This window comes from Eschscholzia californica, unplaced genomic scaffold, assembly GCF_041429995.1.
Source record: "Eschscholzia californica isolate CP2 unplaced genomic scaffold, dmEscCali1.0.p SCAF_3, whole genome shotgun sequence".
NCBI lineage: Eukaryota > Viridiplantae > Streptophyta > Magnoliopsida > Ranunculales > Papaveraceae > Eschscholzia > Eschscholzia californica.
This window is the reverse complement of record NW_028238420.1, coordinates 25,427,141-25,448,589: the sequence shown is the minus strand read 5'-3', so window position 1 is coordinate 25,448,589 and position 21,449 is coordinate 25,427,141. Positions and strand designations below refer to the sequence as shown.

The 21,449-nt window shown below is 36.5% G+C and overlaps 3 long non-coding RNA genes and 2 pseudogenes across 3 annotated transcripts; all 5 read right to left on the bottom strand.

The window, feature by feature from the left end:
• Window positions 1-2,128: 2,128 nt before the first annotated feature.
• On the bottom strand, window positions 2,129-4,187 carry LOC147549190 (uncharacterized; annotated as a pseudogene).
• Window positions 4,188-12,035: 7,848 nt separating this feature from the next.
• On the bottom strand, window positions 12,036-13,100 carry LOC147549189 (uncharacterized). The gene is made up of 2 exons (XR_015238588.1): window positions 12,688-13,100; window positions 12,036-12,277 (listed from the first exon to the last, which is right to left on the bottom strand). It is a non-coding gene; the product is annotated as an uncharacterized LOC147549189 (long non-coding RNA).
• A 1,525-nt stretch (window positions 13,101-14,625) lies between these two features.
• On the bottom strand, window positions 14,626-15,551 carry LOC147549188 (fasciclin-like arabinogalactan protein 21 pseudogene; annotated as a pseudogene).
• A 2,629-nt stretch (window positions 15,552-18,180) lies between these two features.
• LOC147549187 (uncharacterized) lies at window positions 18,181-19,436 on the bottom strand. Its single transcript, XR_015238330.1, has 2 exons — window positions 19,376-19,436; window positions 18,181-18,601 (listed from the first exon to the last, which is right to left on the bottom strand). It is a non-coding gene; the product is annotated as an uncharacterized LOC147549187 (long non-coding RNA).
• A 404-nt stretch (window positions 19,437-19,840) lies between these two features.
• On the bottom strand, window positions 19,841-20,508 carry LOC147549186 (uncharacterized). Its single transcript, XR_015238329.1, has 2 exons — window positions 20,212-20,508; window positions 19,841-20,107 (listed from the first exon to the last, which is right to left on the bottom strand). It is a non-coding gene; the product is annotated as an uncharacterized LOC147549186 (long non-coding RNA).
• Between the last annotated feature and the right edge of the window lie 941 nt (window positions 20,509-21,449).

Below are 21,449 nucleotides of genomic sequence, written 5' to 3'. Positions count from 1 at the left end.
GCCTAATGGCTAAAATATTTTTTATTTTATTAGGTAAAATATGTAGCTAGTAGTGCTACTTTTTCCGCCTAATGGCCCTTATTTGTAAGATATTTGAGGTGAGGTTGGGGGGTGAAACTGACCTTAGTGGCGCTACTCCTTCATGTCCACTGTATGGCTGGAGTCGGCGACTTCTCTGGTGTTCGCGAGGGTGGGAACCACTGGCCGACGTCGACAATGCCGAGCTGAAATCACATAACATTCTCTGGAGGCTGATGATGCATAAAATGTTCATCCGTTGACTAACGACTGAAGAGTCAAGATCAGACCTGAAGTCTCTTGGAACGACTCAGCTTAAGGCAGCAGGACAGCTAAACACCTATTGGTCCACCATACGTTCCCCTAACTAGGAGGTCGGCCAGAAGAAATCAGCTCTGAACTAAACGCCTTTGGCATAGATGGATCAGCCCTAGGATCTTAAAAGGAATAAGGGGTGTCTTCACGGGTTCGGCCCATATCTTACGCCCAAAACTGGGGAGATATCTGCGCTGCGCGACCTAATGACTTAATCCCGGACTTTCTAGAAAGATCTCGGTCGGCCTCATATCTTGAAGTGTTTAAGTCCGATTGGACTCCACGTATCTATAAGAGGAAACTTCTCCTTTAGAGTCTATCACTCCGGCAAGATATATAAAAAGTATCTATCTTTGAACTTAGGAACTTTCACTTATCAAAGATCCGGGATAGACTCGAAGAGAAACCCTAGATACGCAAAAGAGGTAACTTCCCTTACGGTTTGACGGCCACTGCTTCACCACCGCCACTAATCACAGTCGGTTTAACTTCGCCTATAAAAGGCCCCCCACTTCGTCCTTCACAGGACACGATCTCTTCACTCCAGAAAAGATCACCCCATACTCAGAGTTCTCACAACTCGTCCCCCAAAAGGATTGATCAATATTCATTCTTTTATTGCAAACAGCACCCTGACTGTCTTGAGCGTCGAAGTGGTTTTCGAATCCTTTGCAGGTTTTTCCCCCTCGGGAACAGACGAACAGGAATAAGGAGCAAAAGAGCCAATTTTCATGTTGATTTAACCGGGACCCAATTTCCGCCATCAGCATTTGGCGCTAGAAGGAGGGGATCTCTCCTGCAAATCATCAGATTCGGTAACCTGAACCTTATTCAACGTCTTTTTAAACTAATCATTAATGATGCATAAAATGTCCAGACGTTGACTAACGTCTGAAGAGTCAAAGACCAGACCAGAAGTCTCTTGGAACAGCTCGTCTTAAGGCAGCAGGACAGCTAAAATCCTTGATGGTCTACCACACATTCCCCTAACTGGGAGGTCGGCCGGAGAAACCAGCTCTGCACAAAACGCCCTCGGCATGGACAGTTCAGCCCTGGGATCTCTAAAGGAATAAGGGGGGTCTCCACAGGTTCGGCCCATATCTTATGCCAGAACTGGGGAGATATCTGCGCTGCGCGACCTAATGACTTAATCCCGGACTTTCTAGAAAGATCTCGGTCGGCCTCACATCTTGAAGTGTTTAAGCCCGATAGGACCCCACGTATCAATAATAGGAAACTTCTCCTTTAGAGTCTATCACTCCGGCAAGATATATGCAAAGTATCTATCCTTGAACTTAGGAACTTTCACTTATCAAAGATCCGGGATAGGCTCGATGAGAACCCCTAGATACGCAAAAGATGTAACTTCTATTACGGTTTGACAGCCACCGCCTCACCACCGCCACTAATCACAGTCGACCTAATTTCGCCTATAAAAGGCCCCCCACATCGTCCTTCACAAGACACGATCTGTTCAGAACAGACACACTTTCTCCCCCAAAAATACGATCTCTTCATAGCAGAAGGATTACCTCCAAAAACAGAGTTATCACAGCTCGCCCCCAAAAGGATCAATCAACATTCATTCTTTTACTATAAAGAGCACCCTGACTGTCTTGAGCGTCGGAGGGGTTTCCAAACCCTTTGCAGGTTTTCCCCCCTTGGGAACAGACGAACAAGAGCAAGGAGCAAGGAGCGAGGAGCTGGAAGAGGAGTAGAGCAGAGAAGCAGAGCTGAACAGGGGAATCTCTCCTCTCATTCTAGAATATACCATCATAACGGAGGCTGTCATGGATCAACTCCCTTGCGAGAATTGAAAAATGTTAGCCATAAGAGTCATATTACCAAATGAGAGTTTCACAGCACCACTCCTACAATCAATTAAAGCCCGTGATGTTGCAAGGAAAGGTCTACCTAAAATGACTGGAATTTGAGATTCACCATTCATCACTGGTTTTGTGTCCAAGATAAAGAAGTCTACTGGAAAATAGAACTTATCTACTTGGACCAAAACATCCTCAACCACCCCTCTCGGCATCTTAATTGAGCGATCGGCAAGTTGTAAAACTACTTCGGTGGGTTTTATTTCACCTAAGCCCAATTGCTCATAGACCGAATAAGGTAGAAGATTAACACTCGCACCTAAATCAAGGAGTGCTTGATTAATGTGAGTCGCCCCTATAGTGCATGAAATGGTGGGGGATCCAGGGTCCTTATATTTAGGTGGGAGGTTCTCCTTAATGATGGCACTCACATTCTTAGCCAAGAAAGCTCTAGACTTCACATGATGTTTCCTCTTTATAGTGCAAAGATTCTTCAAGAATTTTGCATAAGTAAGAATTTGCTTAATTGCATCTAAGAGAGGAATGTTGATCTTAACTTGCTTAAAGATCTCAAGGATATCACTATTATCTCTCATTGGTTGAGTAGAGACCAATCTCTCAAGGAAAGGCACACTAGGCTTAGGAATGTGGTTAGGCCTTGAGGTTTTGTCGGATGCCTTATTATGACCACTACTACCCTCAGATTGGTTAGGCTCCTCAGGTTCAATGACCCTCATAGGATCATCTTGTTCAATCGTTTTGCCATTTCTGAGAGTAGTAACTGCCTTAACATGTGCAACCCTAGGGTCAGATGTATTACCCTCACCGTTTCCCCTAGGGGTTTCTTGAGTTTGAGAAGGTAGTTTGCCTTTCTCATCCACACTTAACCTTGCCTCAATTCTAACCATACTCTCTCGAAGGCCTTGCAACATTTGCTCATGATTCTGAAGCATTACATGGATTGGATCCTCAAGGTTCCTCCATGGAGGTGGCACATAAGCATTGCTTGATGAGGGACCTTGATATCATGCACATCATTTGCAGTAGGACCATTCTTCCAACTCAAGCTGGGATGGTTCTTCCAACCCGGGTTATAAGTGTCAGAATAAGGTGAGCTAAATGGCCTTTTGTAGTTGTTCATGGCATTTGCGTGTTCATGAACCAATAAAGGACAATCTCTAGTGGAGTGGTCCATGCTATCACAGACATCACAAACAACTATACGAGCTTCCGGTGCTCTCACAACATTAACCTTTTGCACCTTTAAGGCCTCCACCTGTTTAGTCAAATTAGCTAACTTTGCATTTACATCATCACTATCATTTAAAAGGTACATCCCTCCCCTTGAGCTCATTTGAGCCTTGGATTTACTTCGATCATTTGTATCGGATATGTCCCAACTTTGGGCATTTTCCGCCAAGTGGTCGAAATAGTCCCAAGCATCCTCGGGATCTTTACTCATAAATCCTTCATTACACATCATTTCTACAAGTTGATAACCCTCCACACCTCATAACCGTGATGTGGGCAAGAATTTATATGCTCTTTGAATCTTTCCCAACACTCATAAAATGACTCAAATTCCTTTTGTGAAAAGTTCATGATGCTCCGTCTCAATGTGTTCATTTTATGAGTGGGAAAAAATCTCTTAAGAAAGTGTGTGGTCATCTCTTTCCAACTCCCTATTGATCTAGGGCATAGAGAATGAAGCCATTGCTTAGCTCTTTCCTTTAATGAAAAAGGAAATAGCTTAAGCTTAACGATGTCCTCGGGCACTCCATCGAGTCGGAGTGTCGAGCAGACCTCGTCATATTCCTTCAGATGAAGGTAAAGGCTTTCAGACTCTAAGCCATGGAACTTAGGGAGTAAGTTAATGACACCATGCTTAATCTCAAAGTTGCCAACATGCATAGGAAGAACAATGCAAGATGGTTGACTAGTTCGGTCGGGTTGCAAGTAATCTCTCAAGCTCCTCATAGGAGGGTTCATCTCATGACCCTCACTACCATGTGTGCTTTCTTGGTCCTCCATAGTGTCTGACCGATGATAGTTGTGGTCAGGCTCAGACGTGCTACCAAGCTTTATGTTCCTCTCTAAACGGTTGTGACTATTCCTAATCCAACAATTCATGCACAGAAAGAGAACACAAAATGCACACACAAACACCCATAAGAGTCAGATAATATAAAAGATAGAACTTCGTTACCCCCCTTTGTTGTTTGATTTTGAAGTCGGTTTCCACTTTTCTCCAAAATCTCCAAACTTCTTCCTTTCGATCTCTTTTTGTTATTTTTGTTTTTTTGAAAAACACAAGCAAAAAAAAACTAATTAGAATCTAGGATAAAAGAAAATAATACTTATATCAAAGCTACACGATGCTATCCCCGGCAGCGGCGCCAAAAACTTGATGCACCCGAAAAGGATGCACACCCAAGCAGAGGTATCAAGTAGTAATCTGGCAAAGCCAGGATCGATCCAAGGATAGGAAGGTGATTCGGATAACGAAGGAGTCTCGTTCGCCGGTCTAGGTATCACTAGCTACCTTAGACTAAAAAGGAAAGGAACAAAGATAAATGGGGGGTTTAAAGATTGATTTAAGAAACAAAAGAATAAAGCAAATAAACTAAATAATAATCAAAAGTAAACGGCTGAGAGAGATTCGAGAGAAGAGTCGGAGGAACAAGAATCGGGAGGCAAGTCGGGTAAGAGTCGATTCGGGCAAAAGTTGATTGAGACGGATACTTCGATCCACAAGATTGATAATGAAAAATACTAAGTATCTATTCGCATGAAAATGTAATTAACTTCACCCACATTGACAATCCTAAGCATCATGTGTCTAACTAAGCATAATCGATCAAACGTCACTAAGCATCGACTATCAAACTCACACACACTATCTAATGAATTGAAAATGAACAAGTATGACACTAATAAGTATAATACGTCAAACTAAGTATAATCGATCAAAGGTTAATAAGCCTCGGTTATCAAATTAAGTACACATTATCAAACTTCGTGTCAATAGACGATTAAGATCAAGGCTTCTAGTTTATAAAACAAGACGAAGTCAATTAAACTCACATGTAAACAAATAATAAGTCAATCATCACATTCAAATCATGCTTTAAGAGTGTCCGACTACAAGAGTTCATGTGTCGACATCTGGGTATCCATAATGATAAATCTAAAACTATGTATGGTCCGATCTAATGTGTCAAAATACAATCGATGTTCGACTCCTAAAGTAGATGTCTCTAAGTACTACGTATATCCGGAGATCATACTTAGTCAAACAAACGTCTAAATCGGTTAATCCCGAGTCAACAAAAGTGTCGTCTAGTCGCCTAACTATGTGAAGTGTTTGACAAGACACATGAAAATATGATCAAAACGATAATCGAATCAAATGAACATCAATTCATAATCAAAACATCGAATCATATTAAACATAATCACAAATTCATCACATTTGATCTCATATAATCGACACACTTGATTTAGCTAACATGGTGAACAAGTAATAAATGAAAAGAAGTGATGAGAGAAATCCCCTTTTTTCGATGTGGCTCGAGGCTAGGTTCGTCGAGAAAAGTGAGTCTCTAAGTGTAGTCGATCTCCCCATAGCGAAATTCTGGATTTCCCTTTAATAGTGCAATTTGGGTGTCCCCGACCAAAAATCAGATCTCCCCATAGCGACCACCATCATCTTCTCCATTTTTTACTCAACCTCCATTAAAGCTTCCATCAAGCTTTCTCTCTCTAAAGATTTTTCAACCAAAATCAAATCAAACCACATGGGAAGTTAGCCAATGATGCATAGAGTAAAAGCCCCGTGGTTTCGGACCAAGAAGATTGCCAGAAACCCTCGAAATTTCCGGTCAAAGTTGGTGAAGTTCCGGTCAAAACCAAGATTCCGGCCAACTTAGCTCAGATCCGAGTCGTCCCGTGCTGGAAACAAGTTGCGGCCGCGTCCCATGATCTCCTCGTGCTGATGAAGCTCCCGTGCGGCCATGAAGAGCAGTCCGAGCAAGAACAACAGCATAGACGCGTTCGTGAAGGCTTCAGCCCGTGCCGCAGCTGCTGCTGTGCGCGTCTGTCCCGTGCTCTGATGACGCGCGTCCATGGCAGCTCCCGTGCTAGGCTGCTGTTTGCTTCCAACCCGAGCAGCCCTCTTTCCCGTGCCGATCTGTGGTGCCGGCCAACTTGGCCGGCACCCCTCCTTCTCTCTTTCTACTCTCTCTCTCTCTACCTCAAACTCTCTTGGTGAAGAAGATCAAAAACTTCCACAAACCCTAGCCTCTTTTTCTCTCCCTTCTAACTCTCTTCCTTCTTGGTTCTTTTCCCAGGTTGAAGATGATGAATAGTGTCCCAACTTGTGTTTACACAACCCTAGACTTAGTCAAATTTGACTAAGTCTTAGGCCATTTTGACTTGGACCAAAAAGGTGCCCATAGAATCTCTATTATTCTCTTCCTCTTTGGGCTCTTGGGTTGGGCTTCTTTCTAAAGCAAGGGAGTGCCTTCATCTTGTCTCTACATTTAGAACCAAGGGGGGTGCCTTCATAGAATCCTTGTTTCAAGACCGAACCTCGGCTTCTTTCATTCACAACTTCTCCGTCCGAACTCCGAATCGACTTCCGTTTTCACCGTCGGACTCGTCATTGACTTCACTTGTTGTTTGACTTCTGATTTTGACCAAAATGACCAAAATACCCCTGGTGCTCTTTTCTTCCCTTTTGCCGCATAAGATAAAAATATGATAATTCGCTCTCTTTATTCCGAGTTATACACCAAACCCCAAATAAACTACCTAGCAATGAAAACACATAAATAATTAGAAATAAAACTCGAAAAGAACTAACTCATCAAAGTTAAGTGACCTAAATGTGGCATTTTCACGCCACATCACTTTCTATCTAATATAACTCTCGGTTCTGTCTCTCTCTTTCTATAATCTCTCTCTCTCTCTCTGTTCTCAACCTCTTTCTCACTAAGAAACAGAAAACAAAAAAGGAGGAGAAGAATCAAACATAAAACCGAGATGATGATCTCTCTCTTTCTCTCTCTCTAACCCGTGAGCTGTTTTCTTCTTCAAACCCGTCTCTCTCTCTACTGTTCTATCAAAACCCGTGATGATGATCACCCTTCTCTCTCTCTCTAATGTTCTAAAAAACCCATCTTCCCAATGACTCTCTCTTCTGTTACTTATATAGACCCGAAAGATTAAAATCTCACCTAAAACCCCATCGAATCCGAACCACCCTATTCCCTTTATAAGAGAAACCAATTTCTCTCTCTATCTCAAAAGATCTTCTTTTTTTTTCTTCTTTCCGTTAGGCAAATAAAGATCAAGGAGAATAGAAATCCCAAAATTTGGGAAAGATCAACGTGAGAAATGGCTGCCAAGAGCTGGGAAGATGTTGTGTATCGAAGAGTAGTTTAAGAAGCTGCGACTTGCTTCAGATGATGCCATTCTGTTCGGCTATTCTCTCTGTCGTTGGATCCTGATCCGCGTATATGGGAGTACCCTAGTACGATGCTTCTCGTCCCACTGAATCAGTTTTCCAATATGATCCCAAATATCACCCGCCTGTGACCGAAGATAGCCCACAAGCGACCTGCTTATACCACGTGTCCCAGGATGCTCTTAAGTCAACCAACTTGGACCAAAACTTTGACCATCTCTAGTTTTTGCATCCGGATTCCGATTTGACTTCCACTTTCGCCGTCAGATTCGTCTTCGATTCCATTTCATCCGAGTATCGACATTGGTGAGAATTACCAGAATCTTCAAATGACCAAAATGCCCTTAGTATGTCATTAACTCGATTTTATCCGGATTTTACGCGCAATTCCATAAAAGACACCTGGGCAAGAGAAACACATAATTTATCAGAGTAACTGCTCGAACTGGACTAACTAGTCCAAGTTAAGAGATCCAGATGGGACATTTTCATGGCTCATCAGAAAGCGATTAAGGTAATCAACTATCTAATTCTAGTTCACTATTAGTTCTTACATGTGATTCTGAAAACTAGTGTTAGACATATTAGACTTCTGAGATTCCGCTTAGAACACTAGGTGACACCAAAATCCAACAATAATTTGGAAATAAATTATTTTGAATTTACAATTAAGTCTCGGAGATGTGAAACATATATAGATATATTTAAAGAAATGGACAATGTAGAGAGAGAGATTGAGGGGAAAGAGAAAGAAAGAGGTTCGTTTTACAATTCTAGAATTTCTTTTATGTTGAAGTGGTTGACAATCTTATATAATAGAATAGGTCAGTCGTTTATCAGAAGGATAACTCTAACCCTCCATTTCTATTGAGAGTTTCATAAAGATCACATTTAACGACAAATGTGAAATCCTCTTCATGTAAATTGACTTGAAATAGAACGATATTAGTGTCAACACATTTTTTTTCCGAAAATATCAAAATCGGTTACAATCTCCCTAAAATATCTCACTCAAATTTGTTTAACACTATCAAAATACTACCCATGTATATTTTCTCTTTATGATCTCCCTAAGGGTCTGTCTGATACATGTGAATATCTAGTGCAAAAATTGATTTTCATAAGAAAATGGATTTTTTGCTGTTTGGTTCGCCGCTTTAGACGTGAAAATTGATTTCTAGTGGAAAATAAAGTGTGAGGTTGGTCTAAAATATTTATGGACCTTTTAGATGGGAAAACTAATTTCTCACATGTCATTCCATAACACGTTGTCTCTCCCCTCTTGTCCTGTAAACTTTCTCAGACTCTCTCAGACTCTCTACTAACATGATTTATCTCCGGTTCTGAATCCTCCCTCCCACTCTCTCCCTTTTCTTATCTCTTTTCCTTTTTCTCTCTTTCTCTCTCAAGTTCACCTAATTTACGAACAAACAATCATGATGAACCATGATCTGTGAGTTTACTTTCTCTTGAAAAACCTAAACCAAATTGATTGTATTGAACACGATGAACCATGACCAAATGGATTGTATTAAAAATCGAAATCTTGAAAAAATCTTAACCAAACTGAATTGATTGTATTGATCAATGATTAAATTAGGTGTATGGGATGATCAGAGAGGGTTCTTGATCAAATTAGTTGTAATGTTGAAGCTTGAACCAGAATTCTTTTTCCATGATCAAATCGGTAATTTTGTTAAAGCTTGAACCAGAAATCTTTGGAACCATTATCCCTACAAGTGCTAATTTTACTCTTGGGATGATCCGAGAGGATTCTTCTGCTTCTCAGACAAGATGAAGATTAAATGACTACAAGTGCTAGTCTGGATAAAGAGGGTAATCTCTACCAATCTGGATGAAGAGGGTAATCTCTCTAAATCGATTTCTCTCGGTCAATACAAGGGAGGGATGAACCTACCAGACTACAGGCACCCAAAGAGTCGAATTTGTATTACTTTTTAAAGGCACTCCTTGACTTTCCTTCAACTCAACCAAATGGTTAAAACTCAATTCACATATGAAAAACTTGGTTTTTATTCCCATCACAAAAAATGGTTTTCACATCAATTATTTTCACATGTACGAAAAGGACCCAAAAATAACTACTCCCCTTATTTGCACACAACCCACCTCCCCTTCAACTTTTCTGAAAAAAATAATCAACCATCGTCTTCTTCATTTTCTTTCTTTAGTGTAAATCAGAGTAAAATGTGATCCACCAGCGTTAGCCAATAGGATCTACCGCATCAGTAGGATGCGGCATAAATGTAGTTAAAATAATAACATGAATAGGATAAAGACATTGTGGGTTCTCTTAATTTAGACTAAGCAAATTCCAAAATTTATATATAGATTATGTCTTTTTCACCCAAATCAGGGGAAGCGTGTTTTCCCGAGATAAAATAAAATTTATGATTTCGGTCCGCAGAAGTCACACATCCCCAATTTTGACAAAGTGACTCTTCACAATTTCGTCCCATTTATAGTTCACATGTATAACACTTTTCTAAGACATTCTTTTGAGAACAATATACTTACATTCTATGCTAGTTTAGAAAGAAAACTCAATTTAGTTTGTGAAATAAGCTTTGACAGTGAATCTGAGATTACATTGGTCTAATATAAACTCTTAAAGAAGACATAGTTGTAATTTGTTCGGAAGTTTCCTTCCATTGTCGTTGTTGAGATATAAATGAAGTTATAGCATAGGATGCGCTACATGCTTTATTCCAACCTCTTGTGTTCGTAACATCAGATAACTTGATGTCTTATAGAAAAATATTTTTCTTTTAGAGAAAGTAATAAAAAATTCGCAATAAGCTGACTAGCGTGTATATAACTGTGATTTCTATGTTAACTAAAACATGTAATAGCGCATTAAAAAAACCGGATAATTTCATGAGTAAAGATGATCAGTGCTGGCCCAAGTGTTGAGAGGCGTAAAAGGAACAAAATTTTTAGGCCCTTTTCACACTAATTACAAAAAAAATAATTTATTTTGTTTTAGCAGATAACTTAGTATAAAAATCATAAACCTGAACTATATAATATAAAAGAATATCCAATTTACATTTAGTTATATAGAGATTAGCTAAACATGTTTGTACACATTCTCTTTCTTTTTGAGATGCAAGATTACTATTATAATAAAATTTTCCCTCACATGTGTTCATAATCCAATTATTATGTGTTCATAGTCCAATTTTTTCGTCATACCTTGTTTTTTTTTGTTTTTTTTCTGTTGAAAGTCGGAATATCTTTCACTTGATAACATCTAATATAATAAATTAAATTAACATTATTCTTCAACAATAAAATAGAAATTAATTCTTTTTAAAACGAGGATATCTAACATTATAAATTTAAAAAAGTAGATTAGAATAAAATAAAATATATATAACCATAAAAATTTGGGTCCACGTTTTTTAGGCCCCGAAATAAAATTCCAAAAGGGATTAAGGTCCAATTTTCCCAGAAAAAGAGATTTTAGTTATTTTCCCTTTTGAATGAAACATTGTTGATACATAATGTGTTATGTATGACACACATAAAAAAAAATGAAATAAAGTATGAAACTTTAACAATAAATAACAAGTTATTTATGAAACAAAACAAAAATTAATAAACAGAAAAACACTGTAACTTTGACATCTAGACATACTTTAACTATACTAAATGTGTTTTGTTGTAGAAATATACGTAATTGATACTAAAAAAATGTGTATATTGCAAAACTGATAGTAAGTTTGAAATCAATCGAAAAAATTTGAGAAAAAAAAGAAAGAGAATTTTAGGGATTGTGTTTCAAAAGTGGATTTTTTTCTTATATAAAAGGTTATAATGGGTATTATGATTAAATAGAAATGATAGAGATCTATTTTTTCTATAGAGATGAGTCAATTTGGACTAAATATCCATTATAATTATTATTTTGACCTAATATTCTATATTAATATTAGGTGTAGATTTTTGGACTAGGAGCCTAAAATGATAAGAATTTGTAGAGATAGGAAAGCAAAAGGAACAATAAAGTTTCGAAAGTTATCTGACCAATTAGAAAAGTTAGGTTAGACAGGACTTTTTAGGTTTTTAATTTATATGGTAGTCCCACACTTTAAATGTTGACCCTTTCAAGAAGGTAAGATGGTACGATAGTTCTAGCCCATATGGTTCAAAATGTTTTTATGAGTTTGGTTTTTTTTTTTTTTTTTTTTTTTTTTTTTTTTAATGTTAGATACACCATTAATTTACTTGAATTTTGGAGCCCTTTTAAAAGTGAGGCCCAAAGCAGCCGTTTTGGCTACTTTGGGTCTGGGTTGCCCCTGAAGATGATTATCAATCAATAGATATTGTGATTTAGCTGAGCTACCTAATATTTTGGATTTCATTTCCATTAAACATGAGAGCAAGGATGAAAATCCTAAACACAAATATTATTACAAATACATAGGACACAGTAGTGATGATGTACATCATTTATTACAAATTTAGCAAGAAAACTCAAATTAAAGACACAACATAAGCACCACCAAGTTCATCTTTATTTATTTACCAACACATGCATAACGGACCGAGAGGATTACGATCAGGCAAACGTTATAAAAATGTCTTGATCAGCAACCACGTCAAGACCGTTCTTCACCAATCGGAACATCTGAGAAGAATGAAAAACTAGAAGTAAGAATGATATATTTTAAAGACGAGCATGTTTAAGATGAAAGTATATATATACACACACACGTGAATTTAATAAAAAAAATTGTTAAAAATTTTATTTAGCAAGTATGTAGAGGAACAACTTCATGTCTTCAACAGAATGAAAAAAATACGACGTAGATACTTTTTATGTCCTCTTTAAATATTTATGAAACGTCGACATTATTTACATTTGACGTCATATTTTGAATTTTCCGTTAAATCGGACAAGGGTATTATTGCATTAGGCAAAATCTTTCTATAAACATAATGTGACCATCAGATGAAAGGTTAAATTAATAATTATAGTAATAAACTTGTACGAATCAATACGAAAAAATAAATTAGCAAAGTAGACAACGAATGAACCTGAGTGAAATTTATGAAGTTAGGGTTAGTGCTTGGTATCCTAACTTTCCCTCGTACCAGCACATGTGCCCCGCCTGCCATTCCTCTACGACTATCTAGCGGGAGATAATCAAATGTAAAGTTATCCAAATGTTGACATGGGCTGAAAGGGGCAGCAGCTAATGTTGCGACAATGTCCACTTTGCCAGAAACCTTGGCATTTAAGTGGGTGAATATGGCATTATCATGATAGAAGGTGCCAAGGCCTGTTATGCTTAAATCAATCGTTTTGTAGTAGTCGACCAAAAACTTCTTAATCTCAGTATCCATCTTAGTAGTTTTCTTGGATTCTTCTATTTATGTGAACCTTCCAAACTCTGTGAATGTTTTTGTAAATAATGAGATTGCACTCTATTTATATTAATACATTTCATGTTTTCTAGCAAGTTTTTTAGAATATATAATTGAATCATTGAAAGTGATTGGTTAGCTACTTGTTTTAAATAAAATAAATGTATAAATGTTTGTCACGAAGACTTTGATTAAGAGTCAAAAATTGGAAGATGTGTGGAGATGAGAGAGTGTGTTTGCGTCTGACTAATTGGAAGATGACCAAGAAGCACTTCACGTTGTTTGTGTCCGACTCATTGGTAAATGACCAAAAGGCACTTTAAGCTGACAATCAACTTTTAGATACGAATATTATATGACTAGACCAGAGAGAAACGATGAGGAAAATAGTTTGGAAAAAATGTAAATAGTTTGGGGCAAATTTAATTGGAAACATAAACATGAGGGCCAAATTTTATAGTTGGTCACAATTAAGGTCAAATTCTTAAGATTGGATACAACTCTAGGGGCCACATTTAAATCAAACATTTCAATCAGTTAAAGTGGCATGCACGTGAGGAACAAATGACATGGTGTGCGGGCCTATAAGAACAGTTTGGAATCTTTGGATTTAAAGTGGCTTGCACGTTGTTCTCTTCTTCTTTTTGTAACCTGGGTTACTTCATTCTTCTTATAAGCACCTCAATGATACTGCCCAGGTAAAAAAAAAAACAAAGTGTGGCCCCCAAAATTGGGTGGCCCAAAGCGAGGCTTTGCTCGCTTTGGGCCAAGGCCGGCCCTGGTTTATACTATTCCTAAGGGTCACAAAACTTAATTTGTAATTTACACCAAATGTTATGTGAAACCTCTACAAAATATTAATTATGAAATAGTGTCAACGACGCTTTCGCTTCCTTTACGAAACCAAAAGTAACTTACTTTTTCTAACATCCTTAGTTAGTATTGTCTCGTCATAAAATAAAATCCATCATTTTAGCTTATAATACAATTTTATGCTTCGCCCATCGGTGGACATGACAATCAAATTCAATGTTCATATGTGATCCAAATCCAACAAACATGGGACAATGTAATCTGAGACATATGCCAATACAACTTGGAGAAGTTGGCATATGTATCATCTATCATTTTAGACAAAGACTTCTATTTTCAAAATAATTGATTAATTAAGAGTTAATTCCTATATGGCCCCCTACTTTGTGACCAGCTTCCTTTATGACCCCCTTTTTTTCGTAAATTCAAATATGGCCTCCTATTTTCAGGTAAATGTCATCATTACCCTTCTTAATTCTAAATTTAAAACATTAAAAAAAAAATTATTTCCACCTCACCCCTCTCTCTTCCACCTCATCTCTCCCTACACCTCACCCTCTCTCTCTCTTCCACCTCATCTCTCCCTACACCTCACCCTCTCTCTCTCTCTCGCCAACTCACCCCTTTCTTCTCCGGCAAGGTGGCCGGCCGGAAAATTTTCCGGCCAGCCACCTTCAAAGTCAAAAAAAAAATTCTCTCTCCTCTCTCTCTCTAAACTTTTTAAAAAAAAAAAAAAAACTCTCCACTCTCTCTCTCTAAAACTCCGGCTAAGGGGGTTTCCCTTCGCCGGAGGATCTATTCACGAACAACATAATGATCTTTCACAATCTTCTCCAACAACAGTGGTGAAGTTGAAGCTACATAAGCAAAATCCAACGGTGCGAAGATCGTCACAGAGTCCATAACCATCGGGTCCATAAAAATGTTATTAAGAACAGAATTTAATCCAATTGCAAATGAAACAACCCACTTGAACTCAACAATCTGATGATTCTTGTCCATGGAACCATTTTTTTTGGTGATGTAAAATTTGAAATCATGGTCGAATTCGAATCACATATATTCGTTGTTCCAAGTAAATCAAAACCCGGGTGGAATTCGTGACGATTGAGCAAAGAGAAAGGCTTAAGAACTCCATGAATTGAGTAAGGACCTTGAATAAAGATATTAGGATGAGAAATCAAGACTCCATTGATTTCAACAGAGTTCTCTGTTCTATTAACATTTGTGACAGTGAGATTCTTTCCATGGAGAAGTGTGGGGATACAACTATTCTGGGTTTGATTCAAGAGATCATCCATTGTGATTCTTGAAGGTGAAGTATGATATTTGAGTAGATCTTTTAATACCCATGGTGGAAGAGAGATGTTAGAAATGGTATGATCTTGAATAGCGAAAATGGTTGATTGGGAAGAAGAGAGGAATAATTCAGGAGAGATTTGAAGAAGGGTAGCCATGAAATTGAATCCTGATTTTCTTAAAGCAAGTGAAGCGTTGGAAGAGAGTTCATGTTGAATTGGGTAGTCTGGTTTTAAAGAAGAGAGAGGGATTGGGGTTTTGGAATTTGAAGCTTGAAATGGAGCAGAGATTGCTACAATGGCAAGAACTACTGAGATGGTTATGTAGATTGGAGCGTGCCACCAGTGAGAGCAAGAAGATGACATTTTCTAGAGAGAGAAAGTGAGAAGGAGGTGGGGAAGATGAAGAATCAAGAAGGCGTTTCAGGGGAAATGGTTTCTAGAGAGAATCACTAGATCATTATGTTGTGCTCTCTGTTCACGAACTGCTCTGTTCGTGAACAGCAGATCTGTTCACGAACAGATCTGTTCGTGAACAGATCCTCCGGCGAAGGGAAACCCCCTTCGCCGGAGTTTTAGAGAGAGAGAGAGAGTGGAGAGATTTTTTTTTTTTTTTTTTTAAAAAAATTTAGAGAGAGAGAGAGAGTGGAGAGATTTTTTTTTTTTAAAAAAAAAATTTAGAGAGAGAGAGGAGAGAGAAATTTTTTTTTTTTATACTTTGAAGGTGGCCGGCCGGAAAATTTTCCGGCCGGCCACCTTGCCGGAGAAGAAAGGGGTGAGTTGGCGAGAGAGAGAGAGAGAGGGTGAGGTGTAGGGAGAGATGAGGTGGAAGAGAGAGGGGTGAGGTGGAAATAATTTTTTTTAATGTTTTAAATTTAGAATTAAGAAGGGTAATAATGACATTTACCTGAAAATAGGGGGCCATATTTGAATTTACGAAAAAAAGGGGGCCATAAAGGAAGCTGGTCACAAAGTAGGGGGGCATATAGGAATTAACTCATTAATTAACAATATTCTAAAGCATTGTATTTACAAACTAGATTATAATTAAAAGCTCATTAACATGGTTACGTTAAAAATAATTAAATAATGCATAACTTTGACAATGTTTTTGACTAAAAGCTTGGCAAAAAAATGATTACCAATCAAAAGATAATGTGATTTGATTGTCGCAAGGAGATGGTGCAGTTAGGACAGTTTAGATTAATGATGAAGGTGAAGACCAAAGGAAATTGACCCTCATCGAATCGGGCAATTTCACAGTTAAATCTATGTATCAACACTTATGCATTGGTATGAATACCCCTCTACCCCATTCCCCCAACTGGAATTTTATCTGGTCTATACCAACTGTGCCCAGAATACAAATTTTCATTTGGAAAATATGTTCCAAAGCTCTACCAGTGAGAGAAAGAATTGGTAAATATATTGATAATAATCTAAACTGTCCTAACTGCAATGAAATTGAATCAATAGAACATGCGCTACTCCACTGCCCCATTGCGAGAAATGTGTGGTTCTACTTTAATATCATATCGGAAAATATCACTTCGGTGGCTGATTGGATCTTCTCTTGGGAGAATTCATCTCATAATTGTAACACTGCTAACAATATACACTATGCAACTATTTTATGGATCATATGGAAAACTAGGTGTGATCACTGCTTTATGCATGAAATTAACTCACTTTATACGATCATAAACATGATACAAATTTTCCCGAAGAACCAATCCCCTCAGACTAAAATAAATCAAATTCAACAAGAAAAATGGCAACCCCCAGAACCCTCATTCTTGAAAATAAATGTAGATGCATCGTTTACAAATGTCGAATCTATTACAGGAATCAGCTTAATAGTACATGATTCTACTTCTAAATTCATAGAAGCACATACATCTACAACGAGGAGCAAAAACAGCGAAGAAAGCAAAGCCATAGCAATCCTCAATGGCCTGCTGTGGGCTGAAGCGAATAAATATAACAACATCATCATAGAAAGAGACAACATCAACATCATCAATAATATAAAGAATAGCAGACACAGAGTAAAATGACAATCCAGAATTCACATACAAAGAATTCACGAAGTCAAAAATAGGCTGGAAAATGTGCAATTCAAATACACGAATAGGAAATTCAACTCACCAGCAGATAAGCTATCGAAATGCGCGAGGAAAAAGAACAGAACGAAGACTTGGTATAATATACTTTACTTTTTAGTTAACCTGTATTGTAATAACGTTTTAATTACTTAATAAGCTATATACAGTTCAAAAAAAAAAAAAAAAGATAATGTGATTTTCGTTGGGCTATGTAATATTTTGGATTTAATTTCATTTAAGCATGAGCAGAGAATGAATATCGAAAACATAAATATTATTACAAATACATTAAAGTAGTAATGATGTACATCATTTATTACAAATTTAGTAAGAAAATTCTAATTAAAGACACAACATAAGCACCACCAAGTTCATTTTTATTTATTTACGGACCCACACATGACGAACCGAAAGGATTTGGGATTAATACGATCGCACAAACGTTATAAAAATGTCTTGATTAGCAACCATGTTAATACCGTCCTTCACCAACTGAAACATCTGAGAGGCGGAATGACAAATGTAGAAGTAAGATTGACATATTTTAAAGATGCACTTGTTTAAGATAAAACTATCTAGACACGTGAATTTATTAAAAAGAAATTGTAATTTTTTTATCTAACATGTATCGTAAAACTGAGGAACAACCTGATATCTTAAACAGAATGAAAAAAATACAAAGTAGATATTTCTTATGTCATATTTTAAATTTTGATGAAATGACACAGTTTTATCGCGACGTTGTTTTACTTTTTTATATCATATTTTAAATTTTTCATGAAATTGAACGTGTATTGTGGCATTATTCAAAATTTTTCTATGCGCCCATTTGGTGAAATGAATAATTACCAATAAACTTGTACGAATAAATACGAAAAAATAAAGTGTTGTTTAACTTTTATATTATACTAGGGTATGGCCCGTGCCTCCGGCACGGTAAACATAAGTAAATCTGAACTTATTAATAGAAATTTGAATTGGTTCAAAAGAATAGAATAAAATTATACTACCAACCTGATTGAACAAATCAACAATACTACTTCAAACTGATCCTAGTCACCATAACCAGACCGAACCCGAACCCAAACGATGAGACTGTTGAAACAAATATAGTTCTCAAAATTTGCTATCTAACATATACCCAAATGTTAAAAGTATGTTCACATATAATTATGAATCAAACCAGAATTCTAATCCTAAATCAGAACTTATCTTATTTGGTCCTTTCCACTTGAACAAACACTTCTTGCCGTTGATGTTTATCTCCTGTGCATGTACTACTTATCGCAACACAAGCATGATCAAGGTATTCTGATGAAGTTTTCATTATTTGTTCCCACTTTAATGTGGCGACATAACAATGTAATTCTGTAATTGAAGTAGCATTTTATGGAAAATTTTCAGTGTTTAATACCACAAGATAGGTAATTTAAAGATAATGCATAAAGATTTTCATAGCTTAATCAAATCAATAGAAACATGGATTGTATAAACAAAAGTAATGGACGAAGAATATCGAATATAACTTGCAAGGTAGTAAAATATAAGCTCTGGCAAATGAAAACCTCCAGATTGACAAGCAAACACCACAAACCACATACATTGTTTAGCTTCAGAAAGTTAAGTTGTTCTCATGTTACCTTCCCAAAAAATAGATGCTTTACGCATTTTATTTCATTATCAAGTTTCCCAACTTTCCATAAGATCCATATAAAAAAATAATATGCAAGTAAATTAGTAGAATGAAAAGCGTTATTTCTTCCATAAGCAACAATGACCTTCTCAAGTTCACTTGTACGTGTATAAACTCATATTGAGACTTTCATAAAATTAACTCACACTACCACTAAACCGAAATAGGTAGCAACCTAAAGTTTATATTTTGTACTTGGAAGTACATAATTGAAGGTCTGCAAATAATTTTTCTGTATTTCCTTGTATAAATAGATAGGAATTTGTTGTAGATTAAACTACACGTGTCCTACAAACCCCTTACTAATTTAGATTTAAGGAAACTTTCAAAGGTAAGGAAAAGTTTCCACAAGTAACAATGATCATAATCAAAAGATACAAACATTTTGAAACATATCGAACAACAATGACATAAGAAAGTTTGGAGAAAGGCGTGATTAGAGGACAAACCTAAAAACATAGATCTTCGACCTGAGTTGGCTTCGTTTGATCTCCAGTGAAGAATAGTTCTCTGCATTTGTCCCAATTTGTGAAAATAAAATTAAAAATGAAACATATATTAGCCATACGTGTGTATATATATATATATATATATATATATATATATATATATATATATATATATATTAGAGCTGTATAGGATCAAGAACATTGACCAGTAATTTGAGTTCGAAACACCAAACTATCAGAACAAATTGGTTTTCGTAAATTAGATAGATTAAAACCTCATTTATTATTAGAGCTGTATAGGATCAAGAACATTGACCAGTAATTGGGAGATTAGATAATTGAATGTGTATAAATCTAAAATATATACGTACGCTGATTTTAATCTTCTGACATCCATGGCTCGCGATAACGCAAATCCTGCAAAAATATGCCTAGCCAAATACCACCTGAGATAATCTCACAACCTTAATCAAATAGTCAATCTTAAAGGGAAGAGATTATCAAACATCTAAGTTAGATATAAACAAACGACACCACTGAAGTTTAATTTAATTTATCTGAAAGAATAACTTCAAAGAAAACTATAGGAGCTTACAGAAGTTTCAAGTATTGCAAATCGAAACATAGCAAGATAAAGGTTATATTGTAGTCCAAAAGCTAAAATCGACTTCAATGAAACACCACATACATTTTGATGAAGCCATTCCTGCCATCACCTGATTCCATAAAAACCTAAACTCAAAACCACAAAGAAAGAGTTCTAATGGCTTTCAACAAAAGATTAGGATTTTTTACTTGAAAATTAACTAAAGAGAACTTAGGTTTTTAGGGCTAACCTCTTAATGAAAGAAGTGCTAATCATCGAAGCTGAAGAGATGTGATTGTTTTCCTCACTGGAGAATTTTCCCACCATATTTTTAGTATTCTCTATACCATTTATGGTTCAACGTGTCGATCTAACATTGAATGATAGAAAAGAAATGGTGGCCTACGATGTCAATTCCATCATTTTGAATCATTTTGAAGCTCTTAAAAATAACGGTTTAAGAGCTCATCTACAATAAAAAAATTCTCTCATCATTCATCATTTTGACAATTCTAAAAAATGCCTAACGAAAACTAAGAATCTTAAATGTAAAACTCATGACAACTAAATCCTTTAGTAGGTGCTCCAAAACCATGTATATACGTAGCCTTGAAAATGAAATCTTTATTCCTAAGCAAGGAATGATAGAAAAGAAAAAGAAGCCCAAATCTTTTTACGAAATCGATATTAGAAAAAATCGCGATAACGCAAATTGAGAAAACAAAGGTAGGAGGTTATCCTATTTTACGTTCTAATTCAAAATTTCTTTAGACATTTACTCAAACACATATGGCAGCATCAAACACATGCTATATTAATTTCTATTTGACACTTCATCAAACACATGATAAAGAGTTAAGCACATATATGACAACATCAAACACATACACAAAGTAGATAAGAATAGCCCTCCAAATTAGATTAACCTAAAAATTATATGTTTATTGTAACGAAGATAGAGCATCACCTCCAAATCCTAGTTCACCCATTAGGGAGCTTCAGTTTTATTACAGTTTTCTGACTATCTCCTGAATATAAAATGAGAAGAAACCTTAGTTTGAAATAACCAAACAAACTCTAGTTTCTGATAAAAAAAACTACTTGTAAATCAATGTGTGAAGAAATCTCACTCTATTTCCTGGGTTACCCTAGTTTCTGATTTAAATAAATATTATTTCATCACCCAAATAAGAAATCGACAACAGATAAACATTCACAAAGATGAAGCAAAAGAATACTAACCTTTCTTGAGAAGATAAAAAATGAAGCAACTGAGAGGCCACAAAATGAAGCAACAGAACTGAGAAGATGACTATCTCAGGAAACCCTAGTTTCTGATTCAGGAAACCTACTTCGTAAACCAATTTGAGAAACCCTAATTCCGGTTTATTTGAATTTCATTATCCCAATAAGCAATCAACAACATATAAACATTCACAAAAATCCTAACATTCCTTGAGAAGGCACAAAATGAATGAACAGAACTGA